Genomic DNA, 18,041 nt, shown 5'->3' on the forward strand with positions numbered 1-18,041 from the left:
AGCTTCTAGTAGCAAGACATCAATCTATATTATAATATAAACGGGGATTGAGGTAAAAATACATATATGCTCTCAGTATTAAAACACAGATAGCTATCCCCAAAATATGAAATCTGAGAGTAAATTCAACAGCATCTTCAAAAGATAAAGTATTTTAGGGAAACGGCAGCAGAATTTAAACAAGAGCAAAATGTTAATATTTGTAATCTTTTTACTGGTTATAAGCTGCTCTGATATTTGTAGGGCCCAATCCTGCCATCCTGAATAAAAACAAATAGAACCCATACAACGTTTGAGTTTATCTCTGAAATAAAGGTAGCAGCATTTATAAGATTTAAATGACAAATGTTTGTTTTTTCTGTGGCTGCAGACATAATTATGAGAACACTTCTTCCCCTTGTGAGATTGCCCATCCAGATCCAATAATCCTAAGTGTTCCAACATTGTTTGAATTTACGTATTGTTCTCCTTTACACTTTCCCTGGACAATATATGTTTTCTTTCTTTTGTATATTAACCTGAAGCAGATGTCTCACCATTGGTTCTAAGGTAACAACCCTGTCTGCCTCAACTAGAAAAAGCATATGAAGCAGTCAGGTTTCTGAAGACTGGTGAGGAAGGAATTTATAGATGAGTAATTCATTGATTCAGTGATGTATAGACTCCATTTTGCAAAGATGACTCAAAAATCCACATTTGGTCTGTGAGTGCTGGATCTCTGAGCTAGTAGAAATATGCTTAGAAAGAAAGCTCCTATGTACCCTGGTCTTCATACATCTAGCCCTATCCTCTGACCAGTAGACAATAGTGCAGTATTTTATGTTTTGTGAAACAAAGTCTGCTGATTTTTTAAAAAGACAAATATATCATCTGATATAACAATAAATTAATGAAGTCCTAAATATATTTTCATTTCCATATGTTGTGCTGTAGAAGAATGAGACTATATTTTTGGTTTTGGTGTCTGACTATGTAGACTATAATGACATTTATATCCTAGAAAGACATTTAAACAAATGTTAAATTAAGTGTTTTGTTCAAAGTTAAAATGGAAGGTATACTTCCAAACTGGACCTTTGTGGGGAACTATTCACTGTGGCTCTTAAATAAGGCAGATCAGCAGTGCCAATCTGGGAAGATCTCCCTAACTGAATAAAAGAATTTAAAACGATCATAATAAGCAGCATTTATGGTAAATTGAAGCATCACTAGTAACAAGAAAATTTACATGGATCAAAACTAAAAAAAATGGTTGAAAGACATATCACATATATACTTCTCAGTTTCCTCATCTGTATTGTGTGTATAGTGATACTTACCCTCTTTTGTAGAATGTTTTGAGATCCACAAATAAAAAGTGCTATACAGGAGTTAAGTACTATTGTTAGAGAAAAAACTGAATCCATAATGGGGAAAGATTTTAATTATCCATGTGTATTCTCTTTTAAGGTGTGTCTGGGCCAACATGTTTTCAAACTAGTCTCCATGAAAACATAGCACTATTATGAACTATTTATTAGAACTACTATAATTATGTTCTGTCTTAATGTTATTGACAGAATCTTAGTTTATAAACCCAGAAGACATCATTGTAGTCATCTAGTCTGACCTTCCATACAGCATTGATCATTGGACTTTCCTTAATTCCTGTTTGAACTACAGCCTATCTTTAAAAATAAATTATAACCCTGATTTAAAAATTGCCAGTGATAAAGAGTCCACCACAAACCCTGGTAAATTGTTCCAACAGTTAATTACTCTGACTGTTAAAAATTTGCCCCCTTATTTCTAATCTGAATGTGTATGCCTACACTGCGGCTTAGAGTACACCTTCCAGCTTGTTAGACAGACACACACTAGCTCTGCTCAAGCCAGCATGCAAAACTAGTTTGGACACAGACATAGGTAGTGGCTCGGGCTAACCACCTCACCCCAAGTGTACTCTGGAGGCTAGCCGGAGCCACTGCTCGTGCCACATCATTCACACTGCTATTTATAGCACAAATCTGTCTACTCGAGCTGGGAGACACTCTCCCAGCTGCAGTGTAGCCATACCCAATTTGTCCAGCTTCAGCTTTCAGCTATTAGATCTTGATATACCTTGGTCTGCAAGATTGAAGAGCTCATAATTAAACTTTTGTTCCCCATATATGTTCTTATAGGTTGTGATCAAGTCAACCCTTACCTTGCTCTTGGTTAAACTAAACAGATTGAGCTTTGGGAGACTATCACTATAAAGCATGTTTTCCAATCCTTTAATTCATTCTCAAAGCTCTTCTCTGAATCTCTCCAATTTATTAACATCCTTCTTGAATTGTGAACCCCAGAATGGGAACACACCACTGCCAAATACAGGGGGAGTATAAACTTCTTACTACTACTCAAAATTCCCCTATTTATACATCCAATGGTTGCATTAGCCCTTTTGGCCAAAGCTTCACACAGGAACACATCATGTTCAGCTGATTATCCACCACAACCCCCCAAGTTGTTTTCAGAGCCATTGCTTCCCAGGATAGAGTCCTCCATCCTGTAAATATAGTCTACCTTCTTTGTTCCTAAATGTATGACTTTACGTTTGGCCTTAGTAAAATGCTTGCTGTTTGCTAAAGGGCAGTTTGCCAAGTAATCCAGATTGCTTTGTACCTGTATCACCAACCTGTCCTCTTTATTGTTTACCACTCTCCCAATTTCTGTGTCATCCACAAACTTTATCAGTAATAATGTTATATATTAATTGGTGAAAATGTGAAATAGCACAGGGCCAAGAACCAATCCTTCTGAGACTCCACTAGAAATAAAGTGGCTTTCTCTACGATTCCCATTTACAGTTATATTTTGAGACCAGTTTCAGAGTAACAGTCGTGTTAGTCTGTATTCGCAAAAAGAAAAGGAGTACTTGTGGCACCTTAGAGACTAACCAATTTATTTGAGCATAAGCTTTCGTGAGCTACAGCTCACTTCATCAGATGCATACTGTGGAAACTGCAGAAGACCATTATATACACAGAGACCATGAAACAATACCTCCTCCCAAGTATTTGCTTCACCAACTCACCAACAACCACATACCACACAACAGAACCACTAACCCAGGAACCTATCCTTGCAACAAAACCCATTGCCAACTGCGCCCACATATCTATTCAGGGGACACCATCACAGGGCCTAATAACATCAGCCACACTATCAGAGGCTTGTTCACCTGCACATCCACCAATGTGATATATGCCATCATGTGCCAGCAATGCCCCTCTGCCATGTACATTGGTCAAACTGGACAGTCTCTACGTAAAAGAATAAATGGACACAAATCAGATGTCAAGAATTATAACATTCATAAACCAGTCAGAGAACACTTCAATCTCTCTGGTCACGCAATTACAGACATGAAGGTCGATATCTTAAAACAAAAAAACTTCAAATCCAGACTCCAGGGAGAAACTGCTGAATTGGAATTCATTTGCAAATTGGATACTATTAATTTAGGCTTAAATAGAGACTGGGAGTGGCTAAGTCATTATGCAAGGTAGCCCATTTCCCCTTGTTTTTTCCTAACCCCCCCCCCCCCCCGAAGTTCTGGTTAAACTTGGATTTGTGCTGGAAATGGCCCACCTTGATTATCATGCACATTGTAGGGAGAGTGGTCACTTTGGATGAACTATTACCAGCAGGAGAGTGATTTTGTGTGTGTGATTTTTGGAAAAAGGGGGGGGGGGGAGAAAACCTGGATTTGTGCTGGAAATGGCCCACCTTGATTTTCATACACATTGTAAGGAGAGTGGTCACTTTGGATAAGCTATTACCAGCAGGAGAGTGAGTTTGTGTGTGTGGTTTTTGGAAAAAAAAAAAGGGGAGGGGGTGAGAAAACCTGGATTTGTGCTTGAAATGGCCCACCTTGATTATCATACACATTGTAAAGAGAGTGGTCACTTTGGATGGGCTATTACCAGCAGGAGAGTGAGTTTGTGTGTGTGTGGCGGGGGGGGCGGAGGGTGAGAAAACCTGGATTTGTGCTGGAAATGGCCCAACTTGATTATCAAACACATTGTAAGGAGAGTGATCACTTTAGATAAGCTATTACCAGCAGGACAGTGGGGTGGGACGAGGTATTGTTTCATGGTCTCTGTGTATATAATGTCTTCTGCAGTTTCCACAGTATGCATCCGATGAAGTGAGCTGTAGCTCACGAAAGCTTATGCTCAAATAAATTGGTTAGTCTCTAAGGTGCCACAAGTACTCCTTTTCTTTTTGAGACCAATTAGTTAGGCAGTTTTTAATCCTGTGTGTGTGTGTGTGTGTGTGTGTGTGTGTAAAATATTACATTTGTATTGTTCTAGTTTCTTAATCAAAATGCCATGTGGTACCCAGCCAAATGCCATAAAGAAGTCTATTACATCAACACTATTACATTTCTCCACCAAACTTGTAATCTCATCGAAAAACATACAAGGTAGTTTGACAGGATTTTTTTTTCATAAATGCATGTTGATGGGTTTTACTCTCCTTTAATTTTTTTATTAATCGAGGACTGTAACAGCTGTTCCACTATTTTGCCAGGGATCAATCTCAAAGGTGTTTAATGTAAGTCTTGCTAAAATACATTCCTAACCAACTTTATTTCTCGCAGACACAGAGTAAAGCTTCATTAATTTGTTATGACCTCACAGGTGTTCTGTTCATGGATGAACCATCTGAGTATTAGCTGCCCATACAGCTTGAGCAGTTGCAACACCTACATTGCTTGACTCCATGGTTTGTCATGCAGCTGTCGCAATTACCAACTATTCCAAGTTTACGTGCATGAGATTAGGCATATCCAACACATGAAAGAGGGCTGCTTATAGTATTTTAGGGTCATCATGTCAAAATAGTGTTCAATTTCTGTATATTTTTATTAGTTGAAAGAATTGTTTTACAAAAGTAATTTACAATGGTAAAACAATAATCAGGTGTTTTAATTGCTAATGTACTGATAATCTGAATAAAAGCACATAGCCTACCAAAAGAAACTGCAGCTTCTACTGCATTTCACAGGAGAAGACTTATTATTCAGAGGTCATTTCCGCTGGCAAGAACCAAAATCTATGATCACTTTCCACCTCATTTCCCTGACAGTCTGCTCCCATTTAGTCTGTCTGGGCAGAGAGAAACTGACAGATTCCAACCCCTCCCCAACAAGTCAGATAAAGGTAAGGAAGCTCAACCAGTTCCACTCTCATCTGCTTACTGATGTACAAGATCTTTGACTGGCTCTGATCCCTCCCCTTTACCCACTGAGATCACATTTCCAGTACAAGCTTCAGGCACACTTCTGCCTTCTTGGACTGCAAGCAGCAAACATTATTTTCCCTTCTAAGAGACTGAGAATTATTTTGAACTAACATGTCTCTGATTTGAGTGTAACATGAATATTTTTCTATCTTGTTTCAACAGTTTACTATTAATCCTGCATCTTGATGCAAGTATATTTAGTGAACATTCTACTCGTTGCAGAAACTAAAGAACACACATTTACTGCTTTAACTCCATTGAAGTAATGCTGACCATAAAGCATGGAACTTCTAGGGTCACACAGATGCCAAAACTTTGAAGTGTCACATGAGGAGAATTAGCAGCGAGTGCTGGGGAAGTTCACTGTTAGTCATGTGAAAGACAACATCTTTTTTTAAATCTATCATCATAGATATGATACCTGACAATATCTGAGAGAAAAGGCAGTTTATTATTTTTACATAAACTGATAAATTATTCTCATGTTAACGACCTGGCTGATTATTTATTTATTTATAAGTGTGTTGAGAGATGGATAGGTGTGTGATGTAAATAGAAAGAATGTGTCTTCAGACCCACTCTACATAGACAAGAGGAGTGTGCACTATGCAAAGCATATGAGAAACAAATACAGTGAGTCATATCTTCCATTGCTGTAAATCAGCATAGCTCTTCTGAAGCACATTTACTCCACTGAGATTCAGGCCCATTATATATAATTTACAGATTGAATAAATATTTATTTTGAAATCAGATATAACACATTCAAGTTAAAAGCTGATTAGTATTTATATTGGTATAAAAGCATTATGAAGGACCAGTAAACAATACAACTGGTCCATTTACTTTTAGGCACACATCCCACCTTGCCCAGGTAGACACAGAAAATCCTAAATGCACAGGAACCTCTTGTTCTGTATTGGGAGGGGACAGCAGTCCACAGAAGGCCATCCCCATAGTATGGCGTGATGTTGTGAGGGTAGGCTATTTAGAGGCCAGGAGATCAGCCATTATACAGATCTAGAAGCCTGAAATACCTGCCTTGGAAAGTCAATGTGCAGCGGCTCATTGGTTATAGTACTGGTATAATATAGTGAAGTACAATAACTTCACTTCTGCTCCATGCCCAGCTACTGGAACAGAGAAAATAATTCCTTTCCCCAAATCCTTTTTATAAGTCCATTAACTTGTTTTTTGTTTATGGGATGAATAATAGTTGGGTTGCACCATTTGACCTTTATGAATTGCATAACACAGCACCCATCTTAAATTATAGTACAAAACTGAGTCCCAGTAGTGACTTCATAGAATCACATAATATCAGGGTTGGAAGGGACCTCAGGAAGTCATCTAGCCCAAACCCTGGCTCAAAGCAGGACCAATCCTCAACTAAATCATCCCACCAGGCCTTTATCAAGCCTGACCTCAAAAACCTCTAAGGAAGGAGATTCCACCACCTCCCTAGGTAACGCATTCCAGTGCTTCACCACCCTCTTAGTGAAAAAGTTTTTCCTAATATCCAACCCAAAGCTCCCCCACTGCAACTTGAGACCATTACTCCTTGTCCTGTCATCTGCTACCACTGAGAACAGACTAGAGCCATCCTCTTTGGAACGCCCTTTCAGATAGTTGAAAGCAGCTATCAAATCCCCTCTCATTCTTCTCTTCTTCTGCAGACTAAACAATCCCAGTTCCCTCAGCCTATCCTCGTAAGTCATGTGTTTCAGCCTCCTAATCATTTTTGTTGCCCTCCGCTGGACTCTTTCCAATTTTTCCACATCCTTCTTGTAGTGTTGGGCCCAAAACTGGACACAGTACTCCAGATGAGGCCTCACCAATGTCGAATAGAGGGGAAAGATCATGTCCCTCAATCTGCTGGCAATGCTCCTACTTATACAGCCCAAAATGCTGTTAGCCTTCTTGGCAACAAGGGCACCCTGTTGACTCATATTCAAGCTTCTCGTCCACTGTAACCCATAGGTCCTTTTCTGCAGAACTGCTGCCTAGCCATTCGGTCCCTAGTCTATAGCGGTGCATGCGATTCTTCGGTCCTAAGTGCAGGACTCTGCACTTGTCCTTCTTAAACCTCATCACATTTCTTTCGGCCCAATCTTGAGCCTTATTAAACAGCAGGCACCATAGTTACTAACTAAATAGGCCAATTTTTTTAAAAAATAAATGAGTGCATAACGTCAGGTCCTAAATGTACATTTATGCACCTAAATATGTGGCCTAATTTTCACATCTATTGAGTAGAGTGGTGGAAAATAGAAAAATAATTTTGTGGGGGAAAATGAAATTTCAAAGTTGTTTCCTTTTTCACAGGGATCACAATGGAATAATTTTACATTTTTGGTGATATTTTAATTGAAATTTTTGATTAAAATCACTACTTACATTGTTCATTTACCAAAAAACACTGCTCTCAATGAAAACCAGGTTTTTGAAGAATAAAATTTTTGCTAATAGTCTCAAAAATGATTTTGCTGAAAGTGTCCATAAAGTTTAAACAACAAATGTTGTGGAAATTTTTTGTCAACATTTTTTCATGAAAAGTTTTATTGTTGCAAAAAGCCTATTACAGCAAAAACACTTTTCATATGAAAAATTCCAACTGAGCCTGGCTAGCTCAGTTGGTAGAGCATCAGACTTTTAATCTGAGGGTCCAGGGTTCAAGTCCCTGGTCAGGCAATGAGCTATTTCCCACGATTATAAAAGTCTATCACTTTGGCATCCTTCTGCGTGTCCTTTGGGGAGGAGGGATAGCTCAGTGGTTTGAGCCTTGGCCTGCTAAACCCAGGATTGTGAGTTCAATCCTTGAGGGGGCCATTTAGGGATCGGGGCAAAAATTGGGGATTGGTCCTGCTTTGAGCAGGGGGTTGGACTAGATGACCTTCTGAGGTCCCTTCCAACCCTGATATGCTATGCTATGCTATCCTATGCTATGAACTAGTGCTGAGCAGCTTGCTGTTCCTGTTGAAATTACAGTCCTCAGCACCTTTGACAATCAGGCCATTTATTTAGGTAAGTAAATACGTCCCTCAGGGGACTAACCTGAAGTACCCATTTTCAAAAAATCTTGGAGGAAGTATTTACTACTTAATGGGCAACCCAGAGAACAGCCCTGACAAAGCCTCCTGTTGGAACTTCAGGGTTTGTTGTTGGTGTTTTTACACAATCTTATCACTCTAATATCACATACATATTGATGAATAAGGCCGTAACAAACATAGGAAAACTCTTTTCAAATTTTTGTTAAAGGAACGAAATAGAAAATCAGATTACTGCCATGAAATTTTGCATCCATGTAAACCTTGATATGAACTATGAACTCCATCAAACTGGGATGAACTCCAGCATTCTTTTTTTCAGTATTTAGGATTATTATAAAACAGTTGAAATACAAGGCCTTCATGCCACTCAAGTCTCACATCTGGACATGCAGTGAGACATGGTCAGAGTGGCAAGAACAGCAGGTACCATGTGCTTCCAACAAGTCACAGAAAGGGTCTCCACACAACCCCATATAGCAGGAAGATCAACCTTTGATTATAGCTTGATACATTCTCCTGGGAGAACCACACACACAGTTTTCACCACAGGAAAACAGAGGTATCTAAAACAACTACTACCTACTGTTTATGCTTTCACTCAGAAAGAGAAAAAATTCTTTGAGATCTTCATAAAATGATACTGCTTAGACATCCATTAAAATTTACTGTATCTTGTAGTCTCTTACAGTTAAACTGGAATCCAATCCAGTGCTTGATCAAAGCCCATCGACATCAATGAGTGTCTTTTGACTGATTTTAATGACTGTGATTCAAGCCCTCAGATCAGCAGTTAAATCTGAAATGTATTATGAAAAAAAAAAAACTACTCTATGTAAGCGAGTTGTTAAAATTCTGACCACATTTCCTTTATTTCTACTATTATATTCACCAGATCAAAGAGCAGCTACTTCAACCTGCTACCAACTGCATTTAACAATTTTACTTTGTTCTTTGGTAAATGAGAGTAAATATACATCAGAAACTACAAATAAGAAGATTACAAATAATTAAAATCACTCCTATTAAAGTGAGTTTCAAACTTTTTAACCAAAATTCACATAAATCCTTGAAAATAGATGGTAGACAAACAAAGCTGCCACTAATTTTATTACAGGATTGACAACAAGGAACTATAAAAAAGATTTCACAGACTACAAAACGTACATATAAAATTTGTTATACATGAATGAGTTATACATAAAAATATAGTGTTAGGTATAGTGTTAGGTACTGTAGCCAGACGACCCGCACCCCCAAAATTGCTCTTTCGAGTGCAGTCTGCACAATTTCCTGTTATGCTGTTACAAAGCCACAAGCAGTGGAAGCTCCCCAACGATGTTAGATGCTTGCTTAAAGCTGCATTGCTCTATATTACCAATTGTATTCATGCTTATGAATACGGAATCAATTAATGTAAGCAATGAGTGAGAGAGTGTGAGTAACAGCCAATGACAAAACAAAGAAGCAAATATCACTTTTTATGGAACCATGGTATTATTTTGGTGAAAGCATAAATCTCAAGACAGACAGACAGGTGGTTACCAACAAGAAAATGTAACAGCGCACTAAACTTGGGACAGGACTGGGAGCAACAGAGCTCTCCTGCAGATCCAAAGGGACGTTGGGGACTCTCGTCACCTCATGTCCAATCTCCAGGCAGCTGTCGCCTGGCCAGCCTCAGCCACTTGCAAAACTGAAATCAACATCTGTGCCTGTAGCCTGCCAGCATGAATTGTGTTGGGAATGTGAGTATAATTTTGCAAGTAAGGAATGCCAATAAAATCAACCCTCAGTGCTGCTCTAGTTTGACTTTTGTTTGTGGTTATTTCTTGGCTGGTTCCAAGAACGGGTAACAGGTACTTACAAAAGACAGAGCATTTTTACAAGCAATGTCCTCTGGGGATGCTAGTGCTCTCCTTATGATTTTTTTTTTTTTTTTGCTTTAAATACAGATTTAAAATATTAATGACAGAGTTATGTTATTGGCAGTGAAAAATGTTTTCAGAGTTGTGGTGGGTAAAAAATATTGACTACAGTAAAAGTGATAGCACATTCACAATTCTTGTCATTTCATTAGTAAGTCCTAGTCCTCTAAAATATAAAATATGATTCTGAATATGGGTTGCCACATTCCACTCTTATAAAACTTAAGATATGTAACCCTACAGCAGTGCAACATGTAGTTTAACAGCATGGACTTTTGTGGTACAAATTACAAATGACACCAAAAAAAGTAATGGATGTTGTTATGAAAACTATTTTCCTGATGGCACATCCATTAAACTAAAGTGGCCCGTTTGCAAAATATAATAGTTATAATAGCGCTTTCTCATAAAACAACAGAGTCTGTATAATGTTTAAAATAATTTTGTTTGTATCTTATAGAATATAGAATCGTTACATTATAGTAATTTTCCTCACAGAAAGCTGAACAATCCTATTTGAAGATGACAATATATCTTTTCCCAAATAGCTACAGTTCATCATTTTGGGCCTAATTCTGCAAGGCTCTGAGTGCTCCCAGAGAGGTGCTTGGTGCTCCCAGCTTGGAGTGGAAGACCCTCAGCAAGTGTGCAGCACCTTGCAGACTCTGAACTTTTCACTGTAATGAAAAACAGTAATAGATAATTTAAAAAAAAATTGCTAAAAAATCCACAAATTAAATTTCATTACAACCCATTTCACTTTTTGCTATCATTTCCAAGAAATGGATGACTTTGCTCTCTAATACGTAAAAATGAAAATGTTCTGCATATTGTCAAATAAAAATTAATCAACTGCACAAAAATTTCAGATTGAGAAATATTTGTGGTTTTACTCCAAGGCAGGATCAAAAAGGCCTCTGCCAGAAGCTGGCAATGGGAGACAAGGGACAGATCACTTGATGATTACCTGTTCTGTTCATTCCCTCTGGGGCACCTGGCATTGGCTACTGTATGGAAGACAGGATACTGGGCTAGATGGACCTTTGGTCTGACCCAGTATGGCCGTTCTTATATTATGTTCTTATGAGAAGAGACCAGTTTTTAGTCAGAAATTATCTTAACTTTTGATTGAAAACAGAAAAAAGGCCAAATGGAAGAAAGGGGAGGTTGATAATAATGAATATAAATCAGAAGCTCAGAATTACAGAAAATTGATAAGGGAGGCAAAAGTACTCAAGGAGAAATCCTATTGTCCCTGACTCTGGTGGATTTTTTAAGTATATGAGGAACAAAAATAATCCTGACAATGTTGTTGGTTTATTACTAGATAGAAACAGTAGAATTGTCAATTACAATGCAGAAAAGGTAGAAATGTCAAATAAATATTTCTATTCCATATTTGTGAAAAAAAAAACAAACAAATGATGTTGTCATGTCATATGATAATGAAACCCTTTCACTTCCAACAGTAACACAAGAGGATGTTAAACAGCAGCTTGTAAAGCTTGACACTTTTAAATCAGCAGGTCCACATCATTTGCACCCAAGAATTTTTAAAAAGGTGGCCAAATGGCTCTCTAGACCATAAATGCTGATTTTCAATAACTCCTGGAACACCAGAGAGGTTCTAGAAAACTGGAAGAACGCTACTGTTGTGCCAATATTTAAAAGGAGTTAACAGCATGACCTGGGTAATTATAGGTCTGGCAGCCTAATGTCAATCCTGAGCAAAATAATGGAACAGCTGATATGGGACTCAATTAATATAGACTTAAAGGTAGGTAATACAATTAATGCCAAGCAGTATGGGTTTACGGAAAATAAATACTATCAAACTAAATTATTCCATTCAATCCAATATGGAACAAAAACTATTTTAAAACCTCAAAATGGAATTGTCATTCTCCAGACAGCTACGATACTGATTTAGGCCCCAGTTCAGCAAAGTACTCAAACATATGCTCAAATTCCATGGACTACAACTGGATTTAAGCATGGGCTTAGGCGCTTTGCTGAATCAGGGCCCTAATCCTGAGACTAGCCCAGGTCAGAGCCATTACATACTGGCAGTGTCTCTACAGATAGATGTTAGAGGCCAAAGGAGTGTAAATTCATTACATCTGAAGAGAAAGTGAGGGCAGGGGGGAGGAAGGTGGCTCTAAGTCACCTTTTGCATTCCCCTGATTCTGGGCTGCCTTGGGGCTAATTTAGAGTAGCCCTGTCATAAATATAAAGGGACGGGTAAACACCTTTAAATCCCTCCTGGCCAGAGGAAAAACCCTTTCACCTGTAAAGGGTTAAGAAGCTAAGACAACCTTGCTGGCACCTGACCAAAATGACCAATGAGGAGACAAGATACTTTCAAAGCTGGAAGGGGGTGGGAAACAAAGGGTTCTCTCTGTCTGTGTTGTTTTTTGCTGGGACCAGAGCAGGAATGCAGGTCAGAACTCCTGTAAAGAGTTAATAAGCAATCTAGTTAGATATGTGTTAGATTCTGTATTGTTTACATGGCTGATAAAATAAGTTGTGCTGAATGGAATGAATATTTCTGGTTTTGTGTCTTTTTGTAACTTAAGGTTTTGCCTAGAGGGATTCTCTATGTTTTTAATCTGACTACCCTGTAAGGTATTTACAATCCTGATTTTACAGAGGTGATTTTTTTACTTTTTTGGCAATTAAAATTCTTCTTTTAAAAACCTGATTGCTTTTTCATTGTTCTGAAGATCCAAGGGTTTGGGTCTGTGTTCACCTATGCAAATTGGTGAGGATTTTTATCAAGCCTTCCCCAGGAAAGGGGATGTAGGGCTTTTGGGGATTTGGGGGGGAAAGACGTTTCCAAGTGGACTCTTTCCCTGTTATTTTTGTTAGACGCTTGGTGGTGGCAGCAATAAGGTCCAGGGACAAAAGGTAAAATAGTTTGTACGTTGGGGAAGTTTTAACCTAAGCTGGTAGAAATAAGCGTAGGGGTTTTTTCATGCAGGTCCCCACATCTGTACCCTAGAGTTCAGAGTGGGGAAGGAACCTTGACAAGCCCAAGGAAATGTTGAGTACTTTGCCACACCACTTCTCTGCTTCACCTGTGTAGGGAGCAGGAGGAAGAGCGGGTGGCATACAGCTAGTTTTGCCAGCTCTACATTTCCTGAAGTATCCTGGCAGGGAATCCTCAGCTGCCCCTTCAGGCAGCGCCAGCTCCAGGCATCAGCTTTCCAAGCAGGTGCTTGGAGCAGCATTCAGAATGGGACAGCAGTCTGTGTCTCAGGGCAGCAATTCGGCGGCGACTGCTTGGGGTGGCAAAATTGGTAGAGCCGCCCCTGCCTTCAGGTCAGTTTACTGTTTGCATTGCATTGCTAAGGCAGCACAAATCTAGTGGAGTCAGGGATGACAATCTGACCCTAGATTCGCTGCTACAGTTTAAATCTAGAAATGATTAGCAAACAGTAATGAAACTCACATGAACTGAGACTTGAGGTTGTCTTTATCACACAAAATTTTACCAAAGCAGTTACTTTCTCTAGAAGACTTTGCATAAATAAATTCTCTCCATCAAACAGGTTGTCTGCCATTTACAGCTCACTGTACATTCATGAAGGTTGTTCTTAGAAGAATGCTAAGGAGATTTTATAAATTTTATACATTTTCAGTCACAAGTTGGTAAACAGAAGACCTTGGGTTTGGGTGCAAAGAAACAAACAGGACAGGAAGTGAGAAACAGACTCATGGTGGTCTGAATATAAGACTTGGAAGCAGGAATTCCTAAATTCTAAACTTATGATACAGACCTGGCAAAGTATCTTACCCTCTTTGCCTCAGATTCCCTGTTGCTAAATACAGATGATAACACAGATGCCCCCTGACTTACGCAATCGTTCCATTCCAGAAAGCCTTGCGTAACTTGAATTTTGCGTAAGTTGGAAATGTATACCCGTATGTTATGAAAAATTTCTGCAACTCAAAAATCCTATTTCTGGCTTATGGAACTTTTTCCGTAAGTGTGAATTTGAGTAAATCGGGTCTTGCGGATAACCTGGGGAGCGTCTGTACCTACCTCACATTAGGAGCATTAATTAATTATATTTGAGCATGTATCTGACGTGCTTTGAATATGAAAGTCACAACGTCACTCAATTTTAGCACTCAATCTGTAAATGAATTGTATGGAAAACAAATTAGAACTTTCTCTAAAGCAAATAATGTAGGTAGAGCATACAGAACCCCCTGAACGACTACAGAGAATTTACAAAGATACTGAAAACTCATCTAAATGGAATAAAATATTCAATGCAGCTGGGGGACAGACACATACATAAATACTACAGTCAAGTGTCCTCTCTTTACATTGCTTTTCATTAATACAGGTACTGGATGTTCTTATTGTGTCTTTAAAATACCTGCTAAAAATACAACTTTATTGTTGGCACATCATCTGAGACTTTAACAAGTAGGAGAGTCTGTTTGAACTAAAAGGCATAGTGGGTTTTGTTTTTAACTCTCTCTCTCTCTCTCTGTCACCTCCACTGAGATGCTGGTAAACTGACCACTGGCTCTGAAAACAGAAGACTAGATTTAGCAGTAATTTTGCATGTTGTTTTCCTCTGAGAATAAGATTTGTTGCATGATTATCACAAAAGAAAAACAAAACAAAAAAGAGAAACAAGATAAGATCTCAGAGGTAGAACTCTGCCCTTCAGTAAGACAGTTTTTTTTCAGGGATGCGAGTGTCAGTGTGAAAGCAGAAAGTAGAGTAGCACAGTAATGCACTTGTATTGTTAATTAACTACATGATAGTACTTTTGTGTGTGTGTGTTTGAAGTGAACATCAGTCTGGGGCTTCAAGCTTATTTGAGACTTGGCATAAGTTTACAAAAAAGATATGTCTACCGCACTAATGGTTTGTCAAACTCTGTACAGGAACCTGGCATCATGATTAAATAATGACAATCAATGGCTGTAAACAAGTCAGGGAAAGTGAAACCTCTGTGGTCTAGTCCTACGTGGCAAAATTCTACCTGTGGCTGAACACACTTGTGAACAGCAATGTTAGCTGACATAATCCTCAACACAGTTTAACCATCAGTGTAGATCAGTGCTGAGCATTGTGTCAATTAACTAGATTAAACTCTTCTCAAATCAGATAAAGAATTTGCCTCGATCTAAAATTTACAGAATACCACAAACAGTAAGATATAATTACTTATTGTACACAAAACTAGCAAGTTTTGATCTGTGACAACTGTATTAAGAAGGGTTACATTTCAGTAGCTCCAATGTTTGTAATGGCCTTCACATGTTATAAGTATTGTTTCTGTTGTAACCATATTATGTTCTAATATGCTGCAGTAAGATATCAGCATGATAAGTCATAGGGATGTTATGTTTTTTTTAAATGAACCACATCTTCAAATGAAACATGTAGATCCTTCTTAATGAAGACCAAGTAATTATCTTTGGAAATTTTTACTTTTCAGGGAAATGCTGTCTAAATAGTAGCTGATCAGATGAACAACTACAAAGGCATATGAATACTGTATCCTGCAAATGTTGTAGCCTACTTGGACCTCCAAACATGATCACAGATACACCTTTCAAAAGTGATCTTGCCATTATTTCAGAGTTCCTCTCCTGGCAGATATGGAAATATGTCAAGGACGATTAAATATTTGAAAACTAGAAATATAAAGCAAAATCTTTTTCTCTAGGATGAAAATGTAAATTATATTTATAATCTAGCATTTCTAGAAGTGGAATACATTTCACAAAACATACAGCATACAGAGTATATAAAAAACTTTTCCTGCAGCTTCAGGAATGAAATGTGTTAACGGATTTTAGTAATTAGCTACAGAGTATCATAAAACTAAAATAAACCTTGCAAGGGTTTTAATCTGCTCATTTTATGTGGTTTAATACCATCAATAGTTTATCAGAAAACATAGCAAAATAATTCCAACTATTCATTCATTCATATAGCATTTCAAAATACAGATTTGTAATACTTCTCTGCATTACATAGGATTACAACATTATGCACCACAAAGCATCCAGGAGGGCATGAAGGAGAAGAGGCATTTTGTGAGTAGGCCACTTAGTGACAAGAATATGGCCAGTAGGTGCACCGGCCACAAAACGCATGCATTGGGAGGAAAGTGCTGGTGTTCCCTGCCCTAACTGAAATTTGGGAGGTGAAATAAGCATAGACTACATACCTTCAGGGCATGCTGTTAGCACCATCTTTTTACATAGACTTATCAGGAGAAACCTGAGGTGGTGAATTTTGTGAGGGAAGTCAGTCTCTGGAAAGGAAAGTTCTTTTTCATTGTAGACTGAGATTCAGTTTTGTTAGGGGTTGGCTGCTAGTTACAACTTGGATTGCTATTTCAAAAATTCTGTAAAAGGTTCCTACAGTACAAAAAAGAGCAGCTATTTCATATTTTTATATCAAAAACAAAACAAACAATACTTTGGAATCCCATTATAGATAAACAATATTTTTTTCAAATCAATGGGTAAGAAAATTATTCCAATACAAAATTCAGACATTATAGAAAGTACTTTGTTCATTTATTTTGTATAAATTATTCCAATACAAAATTCAGACATTATAGAAAGTACTTTGTTCAATTATTTATTATTATAATTTAATTTTAATTTACTGTGATAATATTTCACAGTATGTTAGTAAATGAATTTTATTTATACAGAACTGCAGGTGATCATGGTACTTTAGAGACTGATAGCATTACAAATCCATATATCAAGGATCTTATAATTTAAATTAGATTTCCCATAACAAAGGATGGCAAAAAAGACAATGAGAAGAAACTGGAATAGTAGCTTCTAGTAGATGTCAGCAGAGGATCTGAGAGGAGAGCAGCATTCATGTGGCAGATCTATTCTCCTCTTCCCAGTAGTTTCCTTAGCCATACTGTATTTCATCTCCCATGTGATCATTTTACTCAGATGCTCAGACATATCTAAAACTAATGGTTGGGAGGAGGCTAGTATTAGTAACAACACTTCTCTAGCAATTTTCATCCGCAATTACAAAGTGCTTTACAAACATCAGTGGATAAGCCTAATCTCCATTTCAGTAACAGAGAAACAGAGGCACAGAGAAGGAAGGTGACTTGCTCAAGGTCACTTAGTAAGTCAGTTACAGAGTTGGAATCAGAATCCAGATCTGCAGTCTGGTGCCCTATGTGCTGCAGCATGCTGACTGCATTGATTGGACCAACGTAACCTGACAACAAATCTGACAACGTAACCTGACAACATCCTATGGATGTTTGCAGCAGTAAGAGGAGCAGAGAGATCACCAAGGGCTCAATGACTCTCTGAGGGGAATTTTGAACTGGCAAGTAATTATATTACTATTTGTTTTTGCATTTGGCACGAGGTGTGAATTTTTATATACTGAATCTGCAGCCTGGTTTACTTTCCAAAACGTGACACATGTGGCTGAATTTGGTGACAAAGTAGAGCTTTGTCTGTGGAATTTCCATTTGGACAATTAACACAACAACGTTCCTACTTAAATGTTTTCCTGAGGACAGTACTGGAAACTACTTACATTTTTATTTTATTTTAAACTGTTCTCTGTCTATAGTTACCTTATCTTGACACTGGACCAAATAATTGAGTCCTGATACAACTAAATGGAAAGTGTCCTAGAGAGTAGTAATTTATTGAATTAGTTCTTTGCAGTTGAAACCAGGATGGATTTGGCCCAATGATTTATTTGTGGTGACATTTGGTGGTTTCTGCAAGAACGATATACTCCTTTCCTATAATG

The 18,041-nt window shown here is 38.0% G+C and overlaps 1 protein-coding gene and 1 non-coding gene across 2 annotated transcripts in view; one reads left to right on the top strand and one right to left on the bottom strand.

Moving 5' to 3' along the window:
• The window catches only part of DOCK1 (dedicator of cytokinesis 1), a 549,703-nt gene that overhangs the window by 250,250 nt on the left and 281,412 nt on the right, over nt 1–18,041 (bottom strand). The window lies entirely within an intron of this gene.
• Nucleotides 7,893–7,965, top strand: TRNAK-UUU (transfer RNA lysine (anticodon UUU)). Its single transcript has one exon. It is a non-coding gene; the product is annotated as a tRNA-Lys (tRNA).

This window comes from Eretmochelys imbricata, chromosome 7 (assembly GCF_965152235.1).
Source record: "Eretmochelys imbricata isolate rEreImb1 chromosome 7, rEreImb1.hap1, whole genome shotgun sequence".
NCBI classification, from domain to species: Eukaryota; Metazoa; Chordata; order Testudines; family Cheloniidae; genus Eretmochelys; species Eretmochelys imbricata.